At 44.8% G+C, this 13,889-nt stretch overlaps 1 long non-coding RNA gene across 7 annotated transcripts in view; it reads left to right on the top strand.

The window, feature by feature from the left end:
• Window positions 1-996, top strand: part of LOC116570212 — a 95,889-nt gene extending 94,893 nt beyond the window's left edge. For all 7 annotated transcript variants that reach the window (XR_004277325.1, XR_004277329.1, XR_004277330.1 and 4 more), the window contains one exon: window positions 541-996. This is a non-coding gene — a long non-coding RNA (uncharacterized LOC116570212). The remainder of the gene's footprint in view (window positions 1-540) is intronic.
• The last annotated feature ends 12,893 nt before the right edge of the window (window positions 997-13,889 follow it).

The raw sequence follows: 13,889 nt of genomic DNA, 5'->3' as shown, positions 1-13,889 counted from the left end.
CACCGTCTCCCCTCCAACAGCAGAAGGCTTTGGCTGGCCCACCCGAGAGGCTACGTCTCGCCTGCAAGTTATGCCTACAGAAAAAAGAGAAGTAAGAGCCTCTTATGTAACTTGAAGAGTACAAAAGATCCGATGATAAAAGCCACTGCCCTAAACTTTTCCAAAGCACAATAAATCTCTGCCTACCATCCTCTAGTCCATGGCAAGGCATCCTTCGTCTGGCTTTCGTAGACTAGGAAAAAAGTTAATGAACCCACTCCCATTAGGTTGTGTATTTTGTATTTGTGCTTAAAGGCTACAGAAAGGCTACGAATTCAGTGGGGTCTTGTCGTCTAAAATACACCCCACGTTTGCTTTATGGTTTCTCGGTGATACTCTGACTTTAATTTGATTGCTTCCTGAGAATGGGTGTAGTCCCTGGAGAAAGCGGATTCTCTCTCTCTCTCTCCTTTTTTCCCAGCCAATACTTTTTTGTTTAGATCATCTCTCTCCTGACCTTTCAGTGGCTCAGCACTTTTTTTTTCCCCTTCTTTTTTGCAGTGCACGAGCAAGGCTGGAAAACAGAGCCAAGACACAAACTGTGAAGCAACAGCTCAACCTCCGAGAGCGAGTAGGCTTCGCGCTATTTCTGGCCAGAGCAGATGTGGCCTCGGGGGGCTGTGGGGAACAGTATCCCTCAGGTAAAAATAAACTCGTACCATTAGGACCCAAAGGAGGCCGATTCCTCATTCCCAAGCAGATCGTGAACTGGGAGCCATGTGGGAAGACGACTGGTTTGGGAATCCGACAGGGTTCTGCCCTGGATTTCTTCCAGATTGCGCTACCAATCGGCCATCTGGTCTCGGTGAGTGCATATGACTTACATGTACATTTTTTTTAAATCAACAACACAAAAAATAAGGCAAACACAACTGAGCGCCGCCATGGAGTGCGTTCTAGGCAACAATCCTCACGTTTCGACCAGCTCCCCGCAGAGTAGCGGAGTACTTGGCAGACGACTCCCAGAGGCAAACACTGCCCGAACCTTCCTGCTTTCTCTGGACACCCGCATCTTTAAGCCATGGGTGCTGCCATTCTGTTTTAAAACTTCAGAATTTTAGAACTTGAAAGCAAATGGAAACACTTTTTATGTTCTGCCACTTGCTGTGTTGTGTGTCTGTGTTTTGTTTTTTTGAGGTTTTTTTTTTTTTTTTTTTGGTTTTTCCCATTGAGCTTAGATTTCAGCGACATTGCTCTGGTCCATTCGTTTTAACGGCTCTGTGACATCATGCTGCACGGACAGCCTGCCGTGTGCTTTGTTGATCCTCTTGTTGATGAACAATTCGGCTGCTTCTTATTTTGTACTACGAGAAACAAGGCTTCAGTGAATGTTCTTATATATTTCCTATACTAATGTGCCAACGTTTCTCTTAGATGGCATTTTTTCAGACTGTTTTGTCTATTCCCACCATCAAAGATATACCTTTCATGGTCGCCCAGCCCATGGGTTACACTGTGTGTGTGTGTGTGTGTGTGTGTGTGTGTGTACATATATGGGGAAGGTTCTCAAAATAGTGCCCATATTTTCTATTCAGTTATGATCCAGTTTCGTGTGGCCTAAAAGAAAATGTATTGGTTACAGCGTACTGAAGGGATCCTCTGAGCCATCTCTGTGAGGCGTTGGGTAAACACTGTTCTGGGACACATGCAATCGCTGGGTCGTAGGTTATACCCAGTTTCAAATTGAGGCATTCTTTGTGAGTCTTCGTGAGGTCATGTTAAGCATGGACATGAGTTTCTGGGCTTTAATTTTTCATCTGTCACAAGATACCAAAACAAAACAAAAATACTAGACTCCAGTATTTTGCAGACTGCTTTCTCATCAGCCCTCGGGGTCCTGGGAAAGATTTCAGGGTCGACCACAAAGTGTGGAAGTTGGGGGTGGGGGGGTAGGGCAGGGAAGGGGACAGAAGGAGGAGATGGAATCCTGGGCTTCCCCCCACAGTTCCTTCCGAAGGATTCCATGGTAATATTTCTCCACTGTATTTCCATTACATTTATCTCGCCAAAGGACAAAAAAAAAAAAAAAAAAGGTGTGCAGGTTGAAAATATTCTTAAACTATGGGTTTAGATGCTCTCCAAGGCGCTTTCCGGATCTAGACTTGAATGAAAATAATTTTGGAGGCTCGGGGCCATTTAAACTTGTAGCCAGAACCAAAGAACGTGGCAGTTGAGGGGTGAGGGCTCGGGCAAGCAGGGCTGGCCACCTGCGAGTCGGTCTGTCCCTCTGCCACCGTGGGAGCTGACATGGACAGGGGGCTCTCAGTGAGGTCTGGACACTCTGCAGCTGGGGTGGCCACCGTGGGGACGGCCATGTCTGTCCTGTCCTATGGGCTCCTTCTACCTGAGGCTGCTCTAAAAAATTCTGTTTTCATCGTGCTTGTTTATTCTGTGAGTAAGGACTTAATAGACGTTTTTTCTGGGCATCATTTCTGCCCCCACAGACGGTTCCCCGTGCTCACAGCGAAGCCCGTTTGCTCAGCGGGGTACACTCACAGTTAAACCATTCTGTCCACAGAGATGAAATTTTATGATCAGTTTAATGAAACTGTTCAGCTCCTCTCCGGTTTATTTTTGCCTTCCCAAATATAGTAAGGTCATAAAAAGAAGGAAAGAAAAAAAAATGGTAGTGAGCTGGTCGTAAAGTGACTTCGGGGTGGGCAGATGTTAATTTCTGCGGGACCGTGGATTCCTTCCGGAATAGGCTGGCTTTCTGTCTTGCTCCCGGCACCTTCGGGCTGGATGCCTGCCTCCTCTCGGATGGCAGCCCTTCCCCTGCATTTGTCCTGCTCGCATTTCATCTTCCTTAATCACTGTTTTCATCACATCACTCCCAGGCTCAGAAACCCTCCAGGGATCTTCATTTCCCACCACGTGAAGTCCAAATGACGCTGCCTGTTTCCGAGGCTTCTCCTAATCTAGGCTTTCCTTACCTCTCCAGCTTTATTTCCTTTGCCAGATGTGGTTCTGGTTCCTGTGGCTTAGAGATAATGGAATTTTTGTACACCTCACCACCCATCCGTACCCCCCACCGCCCCAGATTTGAAATCTGCATTTTTTTTTTAAGATTTTATTTATTTACTTTGAGAGCGAGAGAGAGCATGAGGCAGGAGGGACAGAGGAAGGAACAGGCTCCCTGTGCTGAGCAGAGAGCCTGATGTGGGGCTGGATCCCAGGACCCTGAGATCATGACCTGAGCTGAAGGCAGATCCTTGACCGACTGAGCCACCCAGGCGCCCCTGCATTGTTTTTCTTAAGGAAGTTCAGCCTAGTTGCCTTAAACACAACAAAGCAGCGAGGATTGCTTCCCCCGCCACAGGCTACGGTAGCGTGGCTGCAGGACTTTCTGGGGACAGCAGGGGAAAGGAAGCAGTTTATGCCCCTCTGTCCCTCCGTATCCCAGGAGAAGATGAGGCACTGACAGAGGTAACTCTGTTCACTAAAGTCCTTGCTGAAAAGCTCTGCCGGTTTGACAAGACAGGCAGAATGCACACAACTCCGAAGACAAATGTGGAAGATATTCAATTCTAAGACAGGAAGGGCTGGTTCAAAGCCTTTGGAGAAAGGTCTGCCCTGGCTCAGGCCACAGTCAGCAGGTGACTGAGCCCCAGAAAAGATGCTTGGGGGCTGGTAGAGGAGAGTCCGGAGAAGGCTAACCTACCAGGGCAGGCTTAGCACATCCGCAATTACAGTTACTTTTCAACTTCGTATTTAGTGTGTGTGTGTGTGTGTGTGTGTGTGTGTGTAGGGACGTTGTCCTTTTGTTTTTCTAGAACGATTTCCAGAAGTCTTAATTCGTCCACTTAGCAGCTGTATGATTGGGGGCAAGTTTCTTTACCCAGAAAGTGGAAGCCATAACGGTACATCGCTCGCGGCATCGTCGTGGGGACCGAGTGAGGGAACGCCCGGAAGTGCACGGCACGTGGTCCAAGACCAAGATATTAGCTATTATTACTATCACAGTTATTAGAAGTACAGGTCAGCGGCTCTTCGTCTGAGCAAAGCTGCCAGAATTCCACCTTCTCTCACAATACCCTCAGGTCACGTGAGGTGAGCGAGCATTCACTCAGCACTCAGAACCTGCCGCGCACTGAGGGGACACGGAGGAGTCTGACATGTTGACCTTGCCCTTGGGTAGCCTGCCTTCTAGCAGGGAAGGCAAACCTGTGAGTAGATGACGTCAAGTTTTTATTTTTATTTGTTGATTTTTTGGAGATAGAGTATGCGTGCGAGGGGGAGGGACAGAGGGAGAGAGAATCCTAAAATCTTAAGCAGGCTCCACATCCAGCGCTGAACCTCATGAGGGGCTCGACCTCACAGCCCTGAGATGACCTGAGCCACAACCAGTGTCAGATGTTCAACTGCCAGAGCCACCCAAGTGCCCCACATTCCTCTAGTTGAAGGCTGGGCTGGCAGGACCGACCAGCTGGTCACCGCTAGCCACGTGTAGCTCCTACGACTAAGTTGAGATGTGTTCTCTATGTAAAATACACATTGGATATTTAAGAAAACGTAAAATATCTAATAATAGCCAGCATGGCATTGATTACCTATTGAAATGATGACATTCTGGGTATACTGGGTTAAATACAACATAATAATTGTTTTTTAATTGAGATGTAGTTGACACATGATGTTGCATTAGTTTCAGGTACACGACATAGTGATTCAGCATGTCCGTGTGTTATGCCGTGCTCACCCCACATGCAGCTTCTGTCCGTCCCTGTAGGACACACTCACAATACCACTGACTCTGTTCCCTGTGCTGCACCTTTATCCCTGTGACATATCCACTCCGTAACCAGAAGCCTGAACCTCCCACTCCCCTGCACCCATTCTGCCCATCCCCCTCCCACCCTGCCCTCTGGAAACCATCTGTTTGTTCAATTTATGGGTCTGTTTCTGTTCTTTGTTCCCTTTTTTGTGGATTCCACATACAACTGAAATCATGGTATTTCTCACTCTCTGGCTTATTTCACTTAGGATAATACCCTTTTGGACCATCCATATTATTGCTACACACACACACACACACACACACACACACACTACATTTTCTTCAGCCATTAATCAGCGGACACTTGGATTGCTTCCTTCTCTTGGCTATTGTAAATAATGCTGCAGTAAACATACATCCTTTCAATTCAGTGTTTTCTTTTTTTCTGGGTAAATACCCAGGAGTGGAATTAGGGGATCATATGGTGCTTTTATCTTAATTTTTGGAGGAATCTCCATATTGTTTTCCCCAGTGGCTGCACCAGTTTACATCCCCAACCACAGGGCACAAGTGTTCCTTTTTCTACCTGTCCTCACCAGCACTTGGTGTTTCCTGCCATTTTTAATTCTAGCCATTCTGACAGATAGAAGGTGATACCTTGTGGTTTTGATTTGCATTTCCCTGATGATGAGTGATATTGAGCATCTTTTCATGCCTCTGGTGATCATCTGTATGTCCTCTATGGAACCATGTCTCTTCACATCTTCTGTCCATTTTTAATCAGATTATTTGCTTTTTTTGGTGCTGAGTTGTATAAATTCTTATATTTTGGATATTAACCCTTATCAGATATATCATTTGCAAATAACTTCACCCTTTGTTTGAGTAGTTAGTCTTTCTGTTTTGTTAATGGTCTCCCTTACTCTACAAAAGCTTTTTATTTTGGTGTAGTCCCAATAGTTCATCTTTGTTTTTCTTTCTCTTGCCTGAGGAGACATATCTAGAAAAATGTTGCTAAGGCCAGTGTCAAAAAGATGACTGCCTTTGTTTTCTTCTAGGAGGTTTATTGTCTCAAGTCTCACATTTAGGTCTTTAATACATTTTCAGGTGTGCGGCATTTTTTTTTTAATATTTTATTTATTATTGGACAGAGAGAGAGATCACAAGGAGGCAGAGAGGCAGGCAGAGAGAGAGGAGGAAGCAGGCTCCCCGCTGAGCAGAGCGCCGATGCGGGGCTCGATCCCAGCATCTTGGGATCGTGACCTGAGCAGAAGGCAGAGGCTTAACCCACTGAGCCGCCCAGGCGCCCCGAGTGCAGCATTTTTTTGTGTGGGTGTGTAAGAAAGTGATCTAGTTTCATTTTTTGCATGTAGCTGTCCAGTTTTCCAAGCACCATTTATTGAAGAGACTGTCTTTTCCTCATTGTCTGTTCTTGCCTCCTTTGTTGTAGATTAATTGACCCTATAATAGTGGGTCTATTTCTGGGCTCTTTATTCTGTTCCATTGATCTATGTGTCTGTTTTTGTGCCAGTACCATGCTGTATTGATACTAGAGCTTTGTAGTGTATCTTGAAACCTGGGATTGTGGTACCTCTAGATTTGTTCTTTTTAAGATTGGTTTGGCTATTTGGGGTCTTCTTTGTTCCATACAAATCTTAGTATTATTTGTTCTAGTTGTGTGAAAAATGCTATTGGTATTTTGTTAGGGATTGCCCTGAATCTGTAAATTATTTTGGGAAGTATGGACTACCCAAACCCATTGGAGGTCCCTAATAGCTAAACGTGTGAATGCTGTCATATATACTCTCCTTGGACCCAATGAATGAGAACATATCAAAAGCTCTCACCTTCCTCTAGGATTCTCACTCATTAGGTCTGTATGGTAGTGAGCAATTGTAGGCTGCTATCTGCTCCCTAGGACTATGTGCAGAAGGGAATATTGGTTCTTCCCATCCATGAGCATGGAATAGCCACTTGTTTGTGTCATCCTACATTTTTTCATCAGTGTTTTATAACTTTCAGAGTATAGGTCTTTCATCTCCTTGGTTAAATTTATTCCTAGGTATTCTATCTTGGTGTTGCAATTGTAAATGGGACTGTTTTCTTAATTTCACTCTGCTACTTCCTTATTAATGTACAGAAATGCAACTGATTTCTAGGTATTTGTATCCTGCAACTTTATAGAGTTATTTTAGTAGTTTCTTAGTGGCATCTTTAGGGTTTTCTGTGTAAAATGTCATGCCACCTAGAAATAGTTACCATTCAACTTCTTCCTTACTTTCCTTACCCCCCCAAAATATATATATTCACCTGTTCCCTATAATTTTTAAAAACTGCACTACTCGAAAATGTAAATTTATGTGGCTCCTGTTCTATTTCTATTGGACAGCAGTGGTCTCCGGTGATGCAGGAGTGGTCTCCGGTGATGCATGGTGCTGTGGGGACCAGCGGGGCAGCATGTCATCCAGTCTGGGGTGCAGGAATGCTGCCTGGAAGAGCGGATGCGCCTGAGCGGAGTCTCAGCGGTGGAGCAGAGGTCATCCAGGTAAGGACACATCTTGAGGATATTCTGGATTGAGGCAGGAAAACAAGGAAAAGTGTGGTGTTGGGGAGGAGCCCTAGAAGGCAGCTGGTCATTCCCCAGCCTAAGGCATTAAGAGTTGGGGACTGGACAATGATGAAGCTGCCTGAGAGGTGAGGCCTGGTGTCCTGCCACTTAACATCTGGTCGTCATTAAATGCCCTGGTCTTATATCGGAGTCTTAGATGGGAGGACAGGTTAGGTCTCCACTCTTTGTTTGAAGTTTTGGGCTATGAGCTGTTACCAGCTGGAAGTTTACGTCTCTACAAGAATAAGACCACCCTGGAAGAGAGGACTAATGCATGTACATGTGCTGCGGGGAAGGCGGGATTCCGTTTTCCCTTCTGCACATAGTCCTAGAGAGGGGCATAGCCTGAAATTGCTCCCTAGAGTGTAGACCTAATGAATGAGAGTCCTAGAGGAAGGTGAGAGCTTTTGATATTTCTCATTCATTGGGTCCGAGGAAAGTATACGTGACTGCGTTCACCCCCGTTGATCACTGACCTCCAGTGGGACTATTTCCCACCCCCAAATTCTCACCAATAAGGAATACAGTTGACCTTTGAACAACACAGGTTTGAACTGCACTAGCCCACTTATATGCAGTTCTTTTTCAGACAGGACAGCACTGTAAATGTATTTGCTTTTAATATAATACATATAACATATAAAATCTGTGTTGACTCTATGATCAGTCAGGATTCCAGGCAGCAGGCTATCGGTGAAGTTTGGGGGAGTCGGAAGTTGTACGTGAATTTTGGACTGTTGAGAATTGGTGCCCTCCACCTCGGTGTTGTTCAAGGGCCAACGGCATAATCATTTACCCGATGATGTTAATTTGGAAGCTCATTATAGCCGTTCTATCTCAAATCACCCTCAGGTCTTCTGCCGTCAGTAACGAATGATTAAAAGGATATTTAGTAGGTCATGCAAGGTGAAAGAGGACTGGCGAAAGGAGACGGTGCAAACCCAAGTGGACGGAGAAGCTGGAGAGTGAGAAGACATCTTCCAGGTTTGCTTCCCACTCGCTGCATGTGACTCACGCACGGATCTTCTGAAGATGCCAGTTCTAATCCCTTAAGTCTAGGGGGTGGGAGCAACAATCTGTATTTTTATCCAGCTTCCGGGTGATGTCAGTGCCGCTGGTCCATGGACCTCGCGTTGAGTTGCAAGGTCTACAGGGTCCGTTCAGTGCAGTCCTTTACCATGGCTGGAATTTGCAGTGCCACAGCCGTGGGGGAGTCCTTGGAAGCCTCAGAGGGAAGACCTAGAGCCTTCTTTGTGCTTCGCGTCCTCCTCCTCTGTGGAGTGAGTCTAATTGTTGGAACAGTTTTTCTTGTCCCTAGATGCTCTCTGGGAAATCTCTGTGCATTGGTCCTCATTCTATTTTTGGGAACCCTGAGATACGGAACCTGATCTCTCTCTCTTGACAGCCAGGTGGAACTCTGAAGAGCACTTTTGTATCTCCCTTCATTCTTTCAGTAGATTAAATCTCCTCATCTCCTTTAACTGTTCATGATGGCACGCTCTGGACTACCCCAGGAATCTGTGCTTTTAGTGTGCCTCTCCTAACCGCGCACAGCATTCCAAGCTTTGTCTGAATATCAGAGAATAAAATGGGCCCATCTCCGACGTGGCTGTTGATTCTCCACTCCGGCCAGAGTCCCCCCGTGGTCCTGGCATGTTGATACTCTTGGGGATCAGTGCTTCCGAGCCCTTTAGTGGACTGAGCTAGAGAAACGTGTGTATGCTTTTGTGTACAATTATGGTCCGTGTGATTCTCGTATTTGTCCGCGCACCCATCCATCTGTGGAAAACCCGGAGTCTACAGTGACACTTGACTCCAGGTCGGCTGCAGGTTATTCTAATGCTTTCCCTTTTCCACGTTCTTAACTCCCTTCCTAGGAGTAAAAAACCCGCTCTCTGATTACCTTGAAGACCGTTACCCATGTGATCGAACCCTCGGGTAAAACCAGTCCTTGGTTCACCTCCACCGCCCTCTCCCCACGCGAGGCATGTTCATGCCACCCAAGTTCCAACACATTCCCACTTCTTTTGGGATCCAGCTAATGGCTTCCGGGATGAACTATTTGGGAAAGGATGGGAGAGGGGGCCAGAACGAGGAGGAGGAAAAGTTGATTTTCTCTTTTGACTTCTAATTTAGTGAATTATACTAAGAGGTTTTCTAATACTGACTCATCATTGGACTTCCACATTGTGCCCTGCTTTGATTTTTCTACTCTTTTATTTAAGATTTCTTGGCAAGTTAATTTATTTTGCTGATGTGAAAAGGCTTTGTAATGCTAGACATTTTCTTAGACATCTCCTTAGATTCATCCTTTTGGATTTCTACAGGGGGAAACAAAGCTTTTCCTGACTTACGTGGATTTCTACAGAGCCTTGGCTTTTTGGAAATTCTACCAGAATGACGGCTACATTTTTAGTGGTGAAAATTACTGATAAGTCTCAAAAGCAGAGAATATCCATTTTCCAGAGGTAATATATGAGGTTTTTTTTTTGTAAGAACAGAACTAAGATTCCTATAATTTCCTGGAATCTCAAAAGAAAAAAAAAAAAAAAAGGAAAGAATAAAGAATTCAAGTAGGTACCCATTTGTTAGCCCAACACTGGAAGGGAGCAGCCTTGGATTGGTGAGCAAATCAATACCAATACCACTATCCTTCATCTCTTCATAGTCAGCCTGCCCCCAAAGATCTTCTTGGAACCCACAAGAAGGTTAATTGAAAAGATAAATCTGCTTTGGAAAGCATGTGCCTTTTAAACAGAGATGGAGTTTGGGGAAGTGCCATGTAGACATTTATCATTCTTCAAATCATAATTATTGTCCGTGACCCGAAACCTGGAGCAGGTTATGATGGTTAAATAATGTCCGTAGTCTTGCTATTTGGGGTGATCATTACCACACTGCCTTGGGTCTTTTTAGGCCGAAAGTGCGTGTGTTGCTTCTATGTATCTGAGTAGTTAATTTTGGAGGCAACCATGTTACAGATCTGATCTCCATCCTCCGACAGATAAGGCCTGGATTGCTCTCCTTTTTATACTTCATTATTCACACTTTCTTCCCCATCTCCCACCAGCCCTCCCACCATTTCTATTTAAGGAAGATATTTATTATATATGTAGATTTCTCCCAAAAGATCTACCTATGCCACACGCACATGCACACATACCCACAGTCCATGTGCACATCTCTGTATGTTCTTTTTATTTTTTTTTTCTTGACTAGGTCACTGCTGAAAAAAAAAAAATCTGAGTATGACAGAAACTGGTAACAGAGCTGAGAAGGATGGCACTTTTTGGTTGCTGAGGGTTAGAATTAATTTTCGCCATAATAGGTTGACTGTTGGGGAACTGTGCCTCGCTGTGAATTGCACACTTCAGCTGTGTCCCTGGCTCTGGTCACCCACAGAGAGAGTAATTATCCAAATAAGGAAATGCCTGAAAACAAAGAATAATTAGAAGTAGCCTTTCAGAAGCATGCTCGTGTGTGAAACTGGTGGGTCACATTCGTTTTAGAAGCACATCAGCTGGGATATGGGCTGAGCCTGTGATTAGAGCACTCGTTCATTCAACCAGCAAACGTTTACTGAGAGCCAGCCACGTGCTGGACACTGTCCTAGGTGCTGGCGAGGTACTCATAAGCAAAGAGAAATATGAGCCCTGATGGTAAATTTAAGAACTGGTTTTCCCCCAAACAGAAGCTCTGATTTTTCATTTTTGCTAGTGTAAATATGAAAATTCAGAGTGTCAATACTCCCACCATAGCTGGCTTCAAGCTACCCGTGTTCCTCATTGCCTGCACATAGAAACCGGCAGCCATCATTACAGTCCTATCTTGATCCTAATTAGTGTCGCTGGGCTTGCTGTAACAACATAAAAAGAAACTCATGACCTACAGGGGAAGTCTAAGATGTACTCAGGGGTGTGTGTGGAGAAGGGTCTGAAAATGCACACTGGGTTTGGTACAGTCACCTCAGAAAGAGATAGGGCATTCCTCTTTCCTTTTTACTGAAAATCTGTAAGATGCAGTTTTCATTAGGATGCATTTTGTAAGTTTTAAAGAAAGAATTTATAGTGTCTAAGTGCAACAAGCATCGCTTTCCCATGATCTGGGCCCAAGAGGGACCAAATGGCGAGGGGATGCGAGCCAGTTGTTAGGAGACAGTCCTGTATCCCCGATTTGTGAATCAATGACTGTTCAGTTGTTTTCCTGGTGAGAAGCGACTTAAACTATTGGCAGAAGATAAGTATCCCCATTGCTGTTGGAAGAAAACCACCCCCACACTAGCTTAAGCCGGTGATTGTGTTTATTTCGCTCACAGGTTTGCAGTTTGGGTGGAGCATGGGGGGCGAACATTGTGTCCCTTCTACTGAAGCCAGTCTACCTGGATTCAGGTGGACTGAAGAGGTAGAAGACAGTGGATGCTGGGTGTGGGCGGGGGCTGCCGTGGGGCTGTGGCTGCAGTACCTCCCTGTGGCCCCTCCAGGTGGCGGCTTGTCTCCCGAAGGGGAGTGTCCCAGAAGAGAGCCAGGTCCAAGCTCTATCAACTTTTATGCCCTAACCTTAGAAGTCCCACAACATCTTCTCTCCACATTCTCTTAGGGTGGTCACGAAGCATCACCCAGGCCAAGAAACGGAAAATGAGACTCTACCTCTCTTGGTTGGCAAGAGTGCGCGGAACTGGGATACTGAGGGGCCATTTTCGGAAAAGACAACCTGCTCCAAGAACTTCTCTCCTTTTCGATGTCATCAGCACCCCCAGCTGCAGAGAAAACATGGAAGTTAGGCAGACGGTCTCCATTACCCAGTGGAATGTGAGTACTGCCCCTTAACACCAAAAGGAATGCTTTGTAAACGCTGTAAATTCTTACGTGAGAAACCCAGCAGATGTTAGCATTGTGTTCCCCATGCCTAGCGCAGCCATGGTTTTTAAATCAATTTCCCTGTCAACTGTCAGATTTGTCTTAACTGCAAAGCAGATGAACTCCTTACAGAGATGGTGGGACTCTACCTTTGTTGGGTTGGACTCCGAGTTTGTATTTTTATCTCTAAGCTTACTTCTCAAATGCAAACTAAGAGCACAGAAAGGAGATTCATGAAAATGAATGTTTTTCAAAGAAATGTTAGCTATTCCTCTTAATGCATATAGGTGTCCTTATTTCCTGCCAGCCACAGGATCTACCAGGCCATGGTGAACTTAATATGGTGCTCAGAAGTCCAGTGCTTTCCTCCTATTATTTACTTATTAGGGTTTGAGTCCGTTCATTCATTTGTATCCACAATGTCCCTTGGTTCCCACTGGAGCATGCATAAATAGAACATAGTAACAGAAAAATACCAAAGATGCATGGATTACCTATAGAGTAGCAGTTAGAGAACTGTCAGAAAATACCCAATTAAGGCAGTCTACTAGATTTGAGTCTTTCTTTATGGTATGAATTGGTCTTCCCAAACCAGTTGTAAATTAGATGTTCAGGGATTCTCATTTGTAGAGATGATATTGCTGGAAGTTTGTACTTCTTTGAACATCTCCAAGTTCTTGCCTTATTTCAGAAGATGAGGTCACTGTGTAGCAGAAGTCTCAAAAGCCAAGCTCTTTCGGCAATTGACTCTTCATGGCTGGATAAATCAAACTGAATTTGAACAAAGTTCTGTCCCCAAATACCTTCTTGTTCAGGCTGAAGACAACCGTGGGACATTTAAGACAATATTTTGGTTCTCAGAAATTTGTTGAAATTTTGAGCAGTCCTTTTCCTCCCATAATGGCGGTGCCAAAAGAGCTAAATGAGTAAACTGACTGCCAATATTGTCCCTGCTTCAATGGAATTCAAATATTGTGTCTCCAGATAGTTCTGTTCCTTGACATATCCTTGTAAGGAATATTTGCTGATAATCCTGAGCTCAGACAGTCTGTCTGGTGGTTCTTCACTTCGACAGCCTTTATACAGCTCATTCTTGGGGCTCACTTCTGCTTCCCAAAGACGCAGGCCAACAGGAGCCCAAGGAATATAGACTCTTTAGGGGTTCCCCTTCGGATCCTGGGAATCAGCCCAGCCTTGGGAACAATTAACCTAGAACATTTGCTAACTCCTGAAATTTTTGTGAAGTTTGCCTTGAATAGAGGTTCCTGTGGCTTGGGGCGAAACAGTGTTACGATTCCATTTCTATCCTTGGTAACCATTTTACAGTAGAAACTCAGGAATACACTGCAATTTTATATATGGACTCACTTTGTAGTAGAAGCTACAGCTTTGAAGAAGAGATGGCGAAAGGCATTCTAGTTCATAAATCTCATCCTTTCCCTCTTGAGTTTTGTGTTTGGGCTGAAAATTTTTTTTATATTTAAATATTCAGTGTAATGCTGGTAATGATTGTCATTACTTTCTAGATTTTTTTAGATTTCCCAGGCCCCTCCAGCTGGAACTCATGAAATAAACAATTACAAACTAAAGTGGCAATTACTGGATAGAGCCACAAAGAATAAATAAGGTTTCCAGGGCGCCTGGGTGACTTGGTTGCCTGGGCATCTGC

The sequence above is a fragment of the Mustela erminea genome, chromosome 12, assembly GCF_009829155.1.
Source record: "Mustela erminea isolate mMusErm1 chromosome 12, mMusErm1.Pri, whole genome shotgun sequence".
NCBI lineage: Eukaryota > Metazoa > Chordata > Mammalia > Carnivora > Mustelidae > Mustela > Mustela erminea.
The sequence above is the reverse complement of the archived record's forward strand: the minus strand, read 5'-3'. Positions and strand labels throughout refer to the sequence as shown.